The sequence below is a fragment of the Leucoraja erinacea genome, chromosome 27 (genome assembly GCF_028641065.1).
Source record: "Leucoraja erinacea ecotype New England chromosome 27, Leri_hhj_1, whole genome shotgun sequence".
Classification (NCBI taxonomy): domain Eukaryota; kingdom Metazoa; phylum Chordata; class Chondrichthyes; order Rajiformes; family Rajidae; genus Leucoraja; species Leucoraja erinaceus.
Window position 1 is genome coordinate 27,524,162 of NC_073403.1, and position 13,367 is coordinate 27,537,528.

The 13,367-nt window shown below is 45.8% G+C and overlaps 1 protein-coding gene across 1 annotated transcript in view; it reads left to right on the forward strand.

The window, feature by feature from the left end:
- sumo1 (small ubiquitin like modifier 1) overlaps nucleotides 1-13,367 on the forward strand; it is a 46,409-nt gene that overhangs the window by 366 nt on the left and 32,676 nt on the right. The window lies entirely within an intron of this gene.

Consider the following 13,367-nt stretch of genomic DNA (forward strand, 5'->3'; position numbering starts at 1 on the left):
GTGCAACTTTCAGTAGTTTTGTAATGTTGGGAATGTTACGCTGTGTAGCAATGGGAGCTGGAGCTGGATTGCAACTCCATTTTGACTGATACTGTTTGCCATCAAAGTACGTTGGTTTTGAATCTTTGATGGAGTTTTTACGAGCACAAAATAAGATATTTATAAATCCCACATTCATTCTATATTGCACGTTATCAAGTTAAATGCACAGTATACAGAAGTCCTTGGATATAAACCAACAAAAAAAATCGTTTTTTAAATAAGATTTATTATGTCACTTCCATATTGTTCTCAAAATCAGATTATCAATTTGTGCTCAATGGTATTTAAATTACTAAAATACGGTGCAAGTTTGAATCGGTTTGATATGTTTTAGTGAATTACTGAAAGTGTAAGATTTTGGTGTTCTGAATAGTAAGTGAACTAGTTAAATAATTATTTTTGAACAAATGCCATCAGTATATTTTTGCATCTTCCGCATTGACTGTAAAGGTAAAATACACATTGTTTGTGGCTTACCAGTCAACATTAGGGATTTGTGTAGGAAGGAACTGCAAAAGGAACTAAACCAAACATAGACACAAAATGCTGGAGTAACTTAGCAGGACAGGCAGCATCTCTGGAGAGTAAGAATGGGTGACGTTTCGGGTCGAGACCCTTATTCAGACTGATCAGTCTGTTGCTCCAGCATTTTGTGTCTAACATTAGTGACTTTGTCATTACTGATATTTAGTCTATTCTGATTTCAACGTTTATCCAATGAGTGGTTAAAATGAAAAATTTGAAATGGAACAAGCACTACATGTGATTTTGCATAAAACAAAATATATTAATCTGAAATGATATTTTAACATGATCACAGTGCAGAATAGATTAAGTAGTGTCTGCGGAAATGGAATTGATGTCTTGTCAATAACTTTTAGCCAGGATTGTGGAAAATTCTGGAAGAATTTTTTAATGGAATTTCAGGGTGAAAGAGCAGCAATGGAAAAAGTAATGAAGCAAAGATTGGTTCAGAGGAGGTCTAAATATTAATAGCAGAATCATTCGACTGCCCCCGACTGCGGGAGAAAAGGAGGGAAGAAGATAATACGTTATTGCCTTCCATCACTGCGCTGTGGTGGATGTTTATGTTATATTTATGTAGTTGTGCATCTTGTTGCTTTTTTGGTATGACTGTATGGCAAATCAAATTCCTTATACGTTTTTACATACTTGGCTAATAAATTAATTACAATTACACTTACAAATACTACTCATTGTTACCTCTGGAAAGTTGTATTGAGAAATGAAACGCTATTCCCCAAGTTTACATTTAGCTCCATTTGAAAGAATAGGGATCTGAGAATCAAGAGGTTGGGGTGAAATGGAACAATGAATAAAAATGTCAGCTGACTGGAATCATGCATGTGACCTCAACAGAGTTGCTTTGCAAAACAATAACTTATTCTGCATGGTTTTATTGTAGAAGATGTAGAATTGATCAAATGGAAAGTTTCCTCAGGCAATATGTAGAGGTCCCTAGGGCAAAGCTTTTGGGACCAATGATCATCGTTCTATTAGATTTTAAATGGTTATGGATAATGACAGGGCAGCCCCAACAAGTGAACGTTCTGAATTGGGGCAAGGCCAGCTTTGATGGTATGAGACAGGAACTTGCTAAATTTGATGAGAGTCTGTTGTTTGCGGGCAAAGTGATGTCAGGAAAGTGGGATGCTTTTAAAATATGATGATTGGAGTTCAAGGCTGCATGTTCCTGTTAGAGTGAAGGGCAAGGCAGGTAGGAAGCTGAGGTGACAAGCCAAATTTGAGGCTCTGCTCTGGAAAAGGCAGGAGGCATGAGCCAGGTAGAGGCAGCTGGGATTGTGTATCCTTGGAAGAGTTCAGGGGACTGAGAAATCAGGAAGGCAGAAAAGGTGGCCGGAGATAGCTCTGACAGATAAGATTATATAGCATTGAAATATATTTTGTGTACTTTTAAGGGAAATAGAATAACTAGAGTGATAATAGGGCCCCTTAGAAATCAAACCTATGTGTAGGATTGCAAGAAGTGGGCAAGGACCTCAATGAGTATTTCTCCTCGGTTTACTGTGGAGAAAGACATGAAGGTTAGAGAAATTGAGACAGTTAATGTAGTTGTCTTGAGGCTAACAGTCTAGGAGGTGCGAGGCATCATAAGGCGTATGAAGGTAGATAAATAACACGGGCCTGATCAGTCATCGGAGGACATTTTGGGAAGCTAGTGAAGAAATTGTAGGAGCCCTGGTTGAGGTGTATGAATCGTCGTTGGACACAAGTGAGGTACCAGATGACTAGATAGTGGCTAATGTTGTGCTACTATTTAAGAACGGCTTCAAGGAAAAGCCTGGGAACTTTTAAGCAGCGAGGCTAACATCTGATAGGTACATTACTAGAGAGGATTCTGGTCTAAGATTTATATGCATTTGGATAGACAGGGACTGATTAGGGGGAGCCAGCATGCTTTTGTGCATGGGAGATCATGTCTTACGAATTTGATTGAGTTTTGTGAAGAAGTAACCAAGAAGGTTGATGAGGCCAAGGTCGTAGATGTTGTCGATATGGACCTCATCAAGGTGTTTGGTAAGATTGTACATTGTGCAGTGCTCTGGAAGATCAGGTCGCATAGGATTCAGGGAGATCCAACTAACTGAATACATAATTGGCTTAATAGAAGCCAGCAGAGGTGATGGTTATGTAGGAAAGAACCGCAGATGCTGATTCAAATTGAAGGTAGACACAAAATGCTGGAGTAACTCAGCAGGACAGGCAGCATCTCTGGAGAGAAGGAGTGGGTGACGTTTCGGGTCGAGACCCTTCTTCAGACTGATGTCAGGGGAATGAGCGGGACATAGAATGTAGTCTGAGACAGTAAGACTGCTGGGAGAACTGGGAAGGGGGAGGGGATGCAGAGAGAGGGAAAGCAAGGGCTATTTGAAGTTAGAGAAGTAAATGTTCATATTGCTGGGGGGTGTAAACTAACCAAGTGAAATATGAGGTGCTGTTCCTCCAATTTGCATTTGGCCTCACTCTGACAATGGAGGAGGCCCAGCACAGAAAGGTCAGATTGGGAGGGGGAGTTAAAGTGCTGAGCAACCTGGAGATGATGTAAGTTAAGGTGGACTGAGCGGAGTTGTTCAGCGAAACGATCGCCAAGCCTGTGCTTGGTCTTGCCGATGTACAGGAGTTGACGCCTGGAACAGCAGATACCATAGATGAGGTTGGAGGAGATGCAAGTGAACCTCCGCCTCACCTCGGGGTTCTTTGGATGGAGTCGAGGGGGGAGATAAAGGGACAGGTGTTACATTTCCTGCGGTCGCAGGGGAAAGTACCTGGGAAGGGGGAGGTTTGGGTTGGAAGGGATGAGTTAACCAGGGAGTTGTGGAGGGAACGGTCTCTGTGGAAAGCAGAAAGGGGTGGAGATGGGAAGATGTGGCCAGTAGCGGGATCCCGTTGGAGGTGGCGAAAATGTTGGAGGATTATATGCTGTATGCGATGGCTGATGGGGTGGAAGGTGTGGACAATGGGGACTGCCATTGTTACGAATGGGGGGAGGGGGAGCAAGAGCGGAGCTGCAGGATATCGAGGAGACCCCAGTGAGAGTCATTTTTAATGGAAGAGGGAAATCCCAGTTTCCTAAAGAATGAGGACATCTCCGATGCCCTGGTATGAAAAATCTCATCCTGGGGGCATGTGCGGTGTAGACGGAGGAATTGGGAGTAAGGGATAGAGTCTTTACAAGAAGCAGGGTGGGAAGAAGTGTAGTCTAGATAGCTATGGGAGTCGGTTTGTAGTAGATTTAGGTCAATAGTCTATTTCCTGTGATGATGACGGTGAGATCTAGAAACGGTGGGGAGATGTTGGAGATGGTCCAAGCGAATTTGAGTGCTGGATGGAAATTGGTCGTGAAGTTAATGAAGTCAGTGAGTTCTGCATGGGTGCAGGATATAGCACCAATGCAGTCATCAATGTAGCAGAGGTAGAGTTCGGGGATAGGACCAGTGTATGCCTGGAACAGTGATTGTTCGACGTACCCTACAAAGAGGCAGGCATAGCGAAGGCCCATGCGAGTGCCCATAGCTACGCCTTGGATTTGGAGGAAGTGGGAGCAGTCAAAGAAGAAGTTGTTGAGAGTAAGGACCAGCTCTGCATGTGGAGGAGAGTATTAGTGGACAGAAATTGGCTGGTTCTGCGGTCGAGGACATGGAGGACTTTACGATCTTCCTGGTGGGTGATGGAGTTGTAGAGTGACTGGACATTCATAGTAAAGATGAGGGAGTGGGGACCTGGAAAACAAAAGTCATTTTGGACTGGAGGTCTGTGACGAGTGGTGTGTATTAGATCGGTGCTGGGCCCATTGCATGTTTGTGAATTATATTAACAATTTAGATGAGAATGTACAAGGCATGATTAGTAAGTTTGCAGATGACACTGAAGTAAGTGATACTGTAGACAGTGAGGATGGTTATCAAACATGACAGCAGGATCTTGATCAAATGGCTGAGGAATGACTAATGTAGTTTATTGTCGATAAATGTGAGCTATTGCATTTTGACAAGTTAATGCGTGGAATGCTTCACAGGGAACGGTATGGACTTGGTGTATTGTTCCCAGAAAGTGATGTCACAGAAAGAGAGGGGGCAAAAAAGGCATTTGGTACATTGGCCTTCATCTGTCAGGGTATTGAGTTAGGGCATTATGTTGCAGCTGAACAAGACATTGGTGAGGTCACATTTGGAGTACTGTATTTTTTTCACCTCGCTATAAATTGTGCAGAGAGGAATGAAAGAGTGCAGAGAGGATTTACGAGGATGTTGCCAGGCGTCAAGGACCTGAGATATAGGGAATGGTTGTGCAGGCTAGGACTTTATTACTGGTGTGCAGCAGGTTGAGGGGTGGGGGAAAATATCGAGGTGTATAAAATGATGTAATGAACTGTGAAGATGGACTGGATGGGTGGAAGTGACGAGCCTGAGATGGAATGGGCAGTCTTTTCTAATCTCTGCAGGTTCAGGCAATCAAGAGCAGTTTCAAAACTCTTTAGATTCTGGAGTAGTTCCTGTGGATTGGAGGGTAGCTAATGTAACCCCACTTTTTAAAAATGGAGAGAGAGAGAAAACGGGGAATTACAGACCAGTTAGTCTAACATCGGTAGTGGGGAAACTGCTAGAATCAGTTATTAAAGATGGGATAGCAGCACATTTGGAAAGTGGTGAAATCATTGGACAAAGTCAGCATGGATTTATGAAAGGTAAATCATGTCTGACGAATCTTATAGAATTTTTCGAGGATGTAACTAGTAGAGTGGATAAGGGAGAACCAGTGGATGTGTTATATCTGGACTTTCAGAAGGCTTTCGACAAGGTCCCACATAAGAGATTAGTATACAAACTTAAAGCACAAGGTTTTGGGGGTTCAGTATTTATGTAGATAGAGAACTGGCTGGCAGACAGGAAGCAAAGAGTAGGAGTAAACGGGCCCTTTTCACAATGGCAGGCAGTGACTAGTGGGGTACCGCAAGGCTCAGTGCTGGGACCCCAGCTATTTACAATATATACTAGACCAAGTGCAGACCCGTTGGGTCTGTTCCCCCAACGTGCGGCTGTGGGGGGGGGGGGAGGCGGCATGCAGCGTCACACACTGACTGTCCCCCGCCCCGCACTCATGCTAATTACCCCCCTTGATATTATAATTTGCTCCTTTTTACCCCCATAACCACCCTATCTACTGATGCATAGCCCCCAACTTAAAGTCACACCTAGAGGGGGGGGGGGGGGGTGTGCGGGCGGGGGGCGGGGGTAGAGAGTGAGGGCAGAGAGAGAAGGGTCAGAGAGAGAGAGAGAGAGAGAGAGACACACAGAGAGAGGGGCAAGAGGGATAGGGGGTGGAGAGGAGGGTGAGAGGGAGGGTGGCTGAGGGGGGAAAGGTGGGGGAGGAGAGAGAGAGGGTGAGAGTGAGGGGGAGAGAGAAGGGGTGCTGAGAGGGGGGGAGCAGGTGGAGGGAAGAGCGTAGGGGGGTGTGGAGGGAAGGGGTTTAGGGGAGGGAGGAAGGGTGGGGGGGGGGAGAGAGGGTGTGCTGAGAGGGGGGGTGAGATGAGGGGAGGGGGAGGGAGGGTGGAGCGAAGGTGGTAGGGGTTTGTGGAGGGGAGGGGGGTTTAGGGGCGGGACGGTGGGGAGGGGATGGATGGGAGGAAAAAGAGAGGAGAGAGAGAGAGAGAGAGGGGGGGAGGAAAGGCGGGAGAGAGAAACAGAGGGATAGGGAGAGAGAGGGAGAGTGCCTTTTTAATTCAACCCAACCATTTGCAGGCAGTGCTTTTTTACTTCAAACCAACTATATTTTCATTTTCAAACCAAATTAAGGATACTCGCAGTGCTGTCGACATTTGTTCAGTGTCATTCAGAGCTCAGAGTGACAGAGACTAATTGAAAGAGCTCCAGCTTGCAGAGACTAATTGAGGCACACCACTTCCTGGTTTTATAGTCCCTTCCCCTGCCTCCAGCGGGGGGAGCAGAGAGAATGGGGAATTTTGTAAAAACATTAATATCTCTGTCATATTTCATCGACGGGAAAAATCCTCGGCACACATATGGCGGAGGGAGGCTCTGAGCGAGATGGCCAAAAATGACGGCCGTAGGTGGTGGCGTTCTCTCGGAAATCACAGCACAGATCGCCAAAACCGGTCAAGAACAGAGTTTTAGTAATATAGATTAATGATTTGGACGAGGGAATTGAATGCAACATCTCCAAGTTTGCGGATGACACGGAGCTGGGGGGCAGTGTTAGCTGTGGGGAGGATGCTGGGAGGCTGCAAGGTGACTTGGATAGGCTGGGTGAGTGGGCAAATGCATGGCAGGCAAAAACAGGAAAGTAGACTATTATCTGAATGGTGGCTGATTAGGAAAAGGGGAGATGCAACGAGACCTGGGTGTCATGGTACACCAGTCATTGAAAGTAGGCATGCAGGTGCAGCAGGCAGTGAAGAAAGCGAATGGTATGTTAGCATTCATAGCAAAAGGATTTGAGTATAGGAGCAGGGAGGTTGTACTGCAGTTGTACAGGGTCTTGGTGAGACCACACCTGGAGTATTGCGTACAGTTTTGGTCTCCTAATCTGAGGAAAGACATTCTTGCCATAGAGGGAGTACAGAGAAGGTTCACCAGACTGATTCCTCGGATGTCAGGACTTTCATATGAAGAAAGACTGGATAGACTCGGCTTGTACTCGCTAGAATCTAGAAGATTGAGGGGGGATCTTATAGAATTACAAAATTCTTAAGGGGTTGGACAGGCTAGATGCAGGAAGATTGTTCCTGATGTTGGGGAAGTCCAGAACGAGGGGTCACAGTTTAAGGATAAGGGGGAAATGTTTTAGGACCGATATGGGAAAAACATTTTTCACACAGAGAGTGGTGAATCTCTGGAATTCTCTGCCACAGAAGGTAGTTGAGGCCAGTTTATTGGCTATATTTAAGGGGGAGTTAGATGTGGCCCTTGTGGCTAAAGGGATCAGGGGGTATGGAGAGAAGGCAGGTACAGGATACTGAGTTGGATGATCAGCCAATGGCCTATTCCTGCACCTATTTTGTATATTTCTATGTTTGTACTGACATACAAAAGCTTTTGTTGCGTGTTAACCAGCCAGCAGAAAGACAAAACATGATTACAATCGATCCATTTACAGTGTATAGATACATGATAAGGAAATAACATTTAGTGCAAGGTAAAGCCAGCAAAGTCAAATCTAGGATAGTCCGAGTGTCATGAAAGACGTAGACAGTACTTCAGCTCTGCTCTCTGGTTGTGGTAGGATGATTCAGTTTCCTGATAAAATCTGGGAAGAAAATGTCCCTGAATCTGATGGTGTCTGTTTTCACACTTCTATACTTTATGCCTGATGGGAGAAGGTATAGAAGTGTGAAAACGCACTCCTCCAGATTCCTCAGTCTGAAGAAGGGTCTAGACACGAAAGTCACCCATTCCTTCTCTCCAGAGATGCTGCCTGTCCCGATGAGTTACTCCAGCATTTTGTATCGATCACCAGTTTCTTCCTGCTCAACCCACTCTATCTGCTTGCTTTGACAACTAGGTTTTGGTTTATTAATTGTCTGCCTTTTACTGAATTACCTAATAGAACTTTAAAATTTGAATACTCGCTTCATTCTTGAAAAATTCCTTTATTCTGTGAAGCTGATGCCACCCCCTAACTGACCCATGCATAATGACATTTGTTACTTGTCAGTCTGAATTTCTGCTTTTCTTTGCTATTCTCTGCCTTCACCATTGTGGCCCCCCCTTTTCAGCCAGTATTTGGCTTGTCAAATGCTACCTCTGATTTTATGCACTGGCCGGCTTCGGAGCGTGGAGAGCTGTGGTGGCTTGCGGCTGTGACCCGACCGGATCTTCTGAAGCTCTAGCTGCAGGCCCGGTGGATGGTGACATCAGGTGCTCACGGGTCCCTGGTGGGAGATCACTTTTCGGAGCTCCCGCAATGGCAACTTCTCTCGCCTAAAAACTACCCGGAGCGGGGTCTTACATCGCCCGGCGCGGCTTTCACGGCCGCCCGACCATTGCCCGCCGGGGGCTTGAACATCGGGAGAAGAATAAAGTACAGGAGAGAGACAAGACTTTGCCTTCCATCACAGTGAGGAGGTGTTTGATGTCTGTGTAAATTGTGTTAATTGTGTGTCTTGGTTATTTTTCTTGTTCGTATGACTGCAGAAACAAAATTTTCAGCTGCACGGAGTTTGCAGATTCTCCCTGTGACCGCGTGGGTTTTCTCTCTGTGCCCCAATTTCCTCCCACATTCCAAAGATGTGTGCATTTATAGGTTAATTGGTTTCTGTAAATTCTCCCTAATCTGTACTATGGAACTAGTGTATGGAGATCGCTGGTTGGCATGGGCACATTGGGGCAAAGAGCCTATTTGCAGGCTGTTTCTCTAAACTCTCTAAACTAAAACAAGAGACTGAAAATGCTGGAATCATGAGTAAAAAAAACCCCAACAAATTGGCAGTAGAACTCAGTGAGGCAGGCTGCATCTTTAGAGGGAAATTGGTCGAGACCCTTCTTCAGACTGATGGCATAGAGAGATAACTGGCAAAAATAGGTGAGGGGAAGAAGGGATGGGGCAAGAGCAGGTAAGTGATAGGGTGGATCCAGGTAAGGAGGAGTTGGCAGATTAATCTGGTGGGAGAGAAAAGGATGGAGATAGTAACCAAAGTTGGAGGTAAAAATAAAATCAAAATGGTGCAAATGATGGAGTTTGTTAGGAATGAAAGGTGGGAAGTGAAATGTAAAACCAGAGAGGGACGGATGGTGGGTCGAAGGAAACGGAGCCTGAGGGAAGGAAAAAGGGGGACCCAGAGTAAAGAGAGGTGGATGATGAACGGATGAAAAGGGGAAAAATAACTTTGTGGCAGGGGAAGTGGAAATGTGTGTTGGGAAATTTGTGCACACAAGATGAAGAAGGCCGAGCAACCAGGAGCTCCAGCTGGCACTGGCAGACAGAACATCAGTCACCTAGTCAAAGCTTGATCTCATGATAACTATCATGATTTTCTTTAAATATAAATAAAGATGCATTAAACAAACAAAATAATGCTATTTGTCTCTTATCAGCTGAGTTATTGTTACAAGAGAGATGACACTTATCACTAATAGATAAATTAAAAAGCATGAACATGAATGCATTTCATTCACAAAGCCTCCTTAATTAGTAGTGTAGAATAATATCATGCATTATCTCACAGCGGAGGAGATTAGTTTTAGTTTTTGGAGATACAGCGTGGATATTGCCAAACCAATTATCCTACAAACCTGTACGTCATTGGAGTTGTTTTCTGAGTATTGTCAGAATGGATGAATATAAATAAGACCCTAATAGCTCTCCTGGCTCCAATTCTATTTTCCTTCTTTTCACACCCAATCCATGCTCTTCACCCACCCCTTCTCTCAATTTGAATGTAGATTTGTTTATTCGCATTTCACAGATTAATAGAAAATATACAGTACAGTGGGAAATTTTTGGCCTATGTTTATCTGTAGTCTTACAGGTCACATCCATGTTTTTAAATGTCATGAGAGTTTCTGAGAGTACCAGATCTTAACCATCTTCTGGTTCAAGTACATAGTTCTGTAAATTCAGCAATGCTTTTAGATAGGGTAATGAAGAAGGCATGTAGCATGCTTGCCATCATGAGTTGGGGCATAGAATATTAAAGACGGGATGTTGTGTCGCAATTTTACAAGTTCGACTGCATTCGGATTATTGTGCGTAGTTTAAATCGCCACACTAAAGGAAGGATGTTCTTGTACTGGAGAGGGTGCAGAGGAGATTCAGCAGGGAGAGATTAGTTACATAGACCAGCCCAGGAACACAGCACAGAACACAGCTCCGGCCCACATTGTTTTTGCTGAAACCGACACCATGCTATGTGATCTCATCTGCCTGTACATGATCCATATCAGTCTTTAAGAAGGAACTGCAGATGCTGGAGAATCGAAGGTACACAAAAAAGCTGGAGAAACTCAGCGGGTGCAGCAGCATCTATGGAGCGAAGGAAATAGGCAACGTTTCGGGCCGAAACGTTGCCTATTCGGGTCTGAAGAAGGGTTTTGGCCCGAAACGTTGCCTATTTCCTTCGCTCCATAGATCCATATCAGTCTATTCCTTGTACTTCCATGTGCCTATTTAAAAGCCTCTTAAAAGCTACCATCATATCTGCCTCCACCATCCTGGCAATGTGTTCCAGACCCCCAATACGGCTTGTGTATATAAAAAAACTTGCCCCGCACATCTCCATTAAACTTTCCCCCTCTCACCCAGGGGCGGAAATCCCGGGGGGGGGGGGGGGGGAGGGGAGAGACGCCCCCCCCCCCCCCCCCCCCTCCCTGTTTGATAGGTGGGAGACAATCCCCCCGCATTTTTCGTAATCCGTATTTTAAAACCCGGTGAAATCTCCGCTTTCCACGAGACAGTGGGGGTGGGACTGCTGATCGAGGGTGCCGATTGGATGAGAGAGATGTTGGCCAGCAGGCAATAGGGACGGGGCATGATGATTCAGCATGATCATTGGAGGAGGGAGGTGTCAGTCAGATGCGGAAGTAGGGGGGTGGGACTGAGGATAGAGCGCGTTGATTGGAGGAAGGAGATGTGCCAAAACACTCGGCAGCCCTGGACACAGACCTGCGCTTCATCTGCAGCCAGGATCAATCCCGGTCTCCGGTGCTGCAATCGTTGCCGAACCGCCACTGGGCCATCCCCCCCGTCCCCACCCGAGTGCCCCCCCCCCCCCCCCCCCCACCACTGGGAGTAGCCACAGACGTTGGAAGTCAGACGAGATCAGTGCCCACAGCCAGCGCAGAGAAGCAACGCTAAACCCATCTCAACTCTGCTTGTCCCGCCAGGTTAACCTACAGCCCTGTCTGGACTTACGGGAAATATGGCCCAGGTTTACAGCCAGCGCGGAGAAGCAGCGCTAGATCCACGACTCCAGGCTGATGTCACGTCAGTGCAGGCAGGGCTGTAGGTTAACCCGGCGAGACGGGCAGAGCTGAGCTGCATTTAGCGCTGGATTGAGCTGTAATTAACGTTCACAGGGCCCTTAATTGGGTGGGGAAGAGGATGGAAAGAGAAAGCGAGGGCTATCTGGGAAAGGGCTCGCCGATGTAGAGAAGTTGACATGCTTGGTCTCGCCATTGTACATCGGCGAGACCAAGGACAGGTTCGGCGATCGTTTCCCTGAACACCTCCGCTCAGTCCGTCTTAACCTACCTGATCTCCCGGTTGCTCAGCACTTTAACTCCTCTTCCCATTTCCAATCTGACCTTTCTGTCCTAGGCCTCCCTCCTCCATTGTCAGAGTGAGTCCCGAGCACAAATTGGAGGAACAGCACCTCATATTTTGCTTGGGTAGTTTACTCCCAAGCGGTATGAACATTGACTTTTCTAACTTCAGATAGCCCTCGCTTTCTCTTTCCATCCCCTTCCAAGTTCCCCCACGAGTCTTACAGTCTCCGCCTACATTCTATCTTTGTCCCGCCCCCTCCCCTGACATCAGTCTGAAGAAGGGTCTAGACCAGAAACATCGCCCATTCCATCTCTCCAGAGATGCTGCCTCACCCGCTAAGTTACTCCAGCATTTTGTGTTTACCTTGTACAGAGTAATTGTAATTCCAGCAAATTTGCAGTGATAGCAAACTATCATTGTTGGAGGAGAGACTGCATGCTGCAGATGCTGAAATCTTTAGAATAAAGCAAAGTGCCAGAGGAACTCAGCAGTTGACGTAGCATTTGTGGAGGGAAATGGACAGACTATGTTTCGGGTTGAGACCCTTCAAAATACTGGAATAGAGGCAAGAAAGCTGGTAAAAAGAGATGAGGGTGGGACAAAACCTGGAGCATCATAGGTGAATTAAGGTGAGGATGAGTGATTGGCAGATGGGTGGAGATAGTAACAAAAGCCCGAGGTGAAATAGAGACAAAAAAATGGCAGATAGGAAGGAGCAATAAAATGTAAAGCTAGATGGAGGGAAATGGGCAGAAGGAGGAAGGGGGGGGGATACAAGAGAATTGCTTGGGCACAGTGGCATAGCGGTAGAGCTACTACCTTGCAGCGCCAGAGACCCATATTCGATCGTGACTATGGGTGCTTGTCTACGGAGTTTGTACGTTCTCCCCGTGACCTGCGAGGATTTTCTTCGAGATCTTCGGTTTCCTCTCGCACTACAAAGATGTACAGGTTTGTAGGTTAATTGGCTTGGTATAAATGTACAATTATAAAATTGTGTAGGGTAGTGTTAATATGCAGGGATCGCTGGTCGTGCAGACTCGGGCCGAAGGGCTTGTTTCTGCGTTGTTTCTCTAAACTACACTAATCCAAATAGCTGGAGTCATAGTGGACGGGGTGGTGGGAGATGAGCAGAAGGAGGAGGGGAAATGAACAGGCTGTTGGGGATAGTAGGAGAAAGTGTGGTGGGGAGGGAGGTTTACTTGAAATTGGAGAATTCAGTATTGTAAAATACCCAAGTGAAATATTTAGTTACAGAATTATGTTGATCGGAGGCATTTTTGCCATTCTCCAAAAATACTGTTCATAATTTTGACTTTCACTGATACTTTAAGGCCATCAGCACCAAACCTCGGGTGTGGGGCATTCCAATGCTGTGTCAATGTAACCATGCAGGGGTAGACAATGGATTAATGTTTTTGTTAGTTGGCCCTCATTGAACCCTTCATGCAAAGATCAGGGAAGGTACGAAGTGGCCATCTACCATGTTAACATATCGTTAAAGGCATTTCCCTGACGCTTAGTACATGATTCAGGACATGTCCTTTTATCACAATATTCTG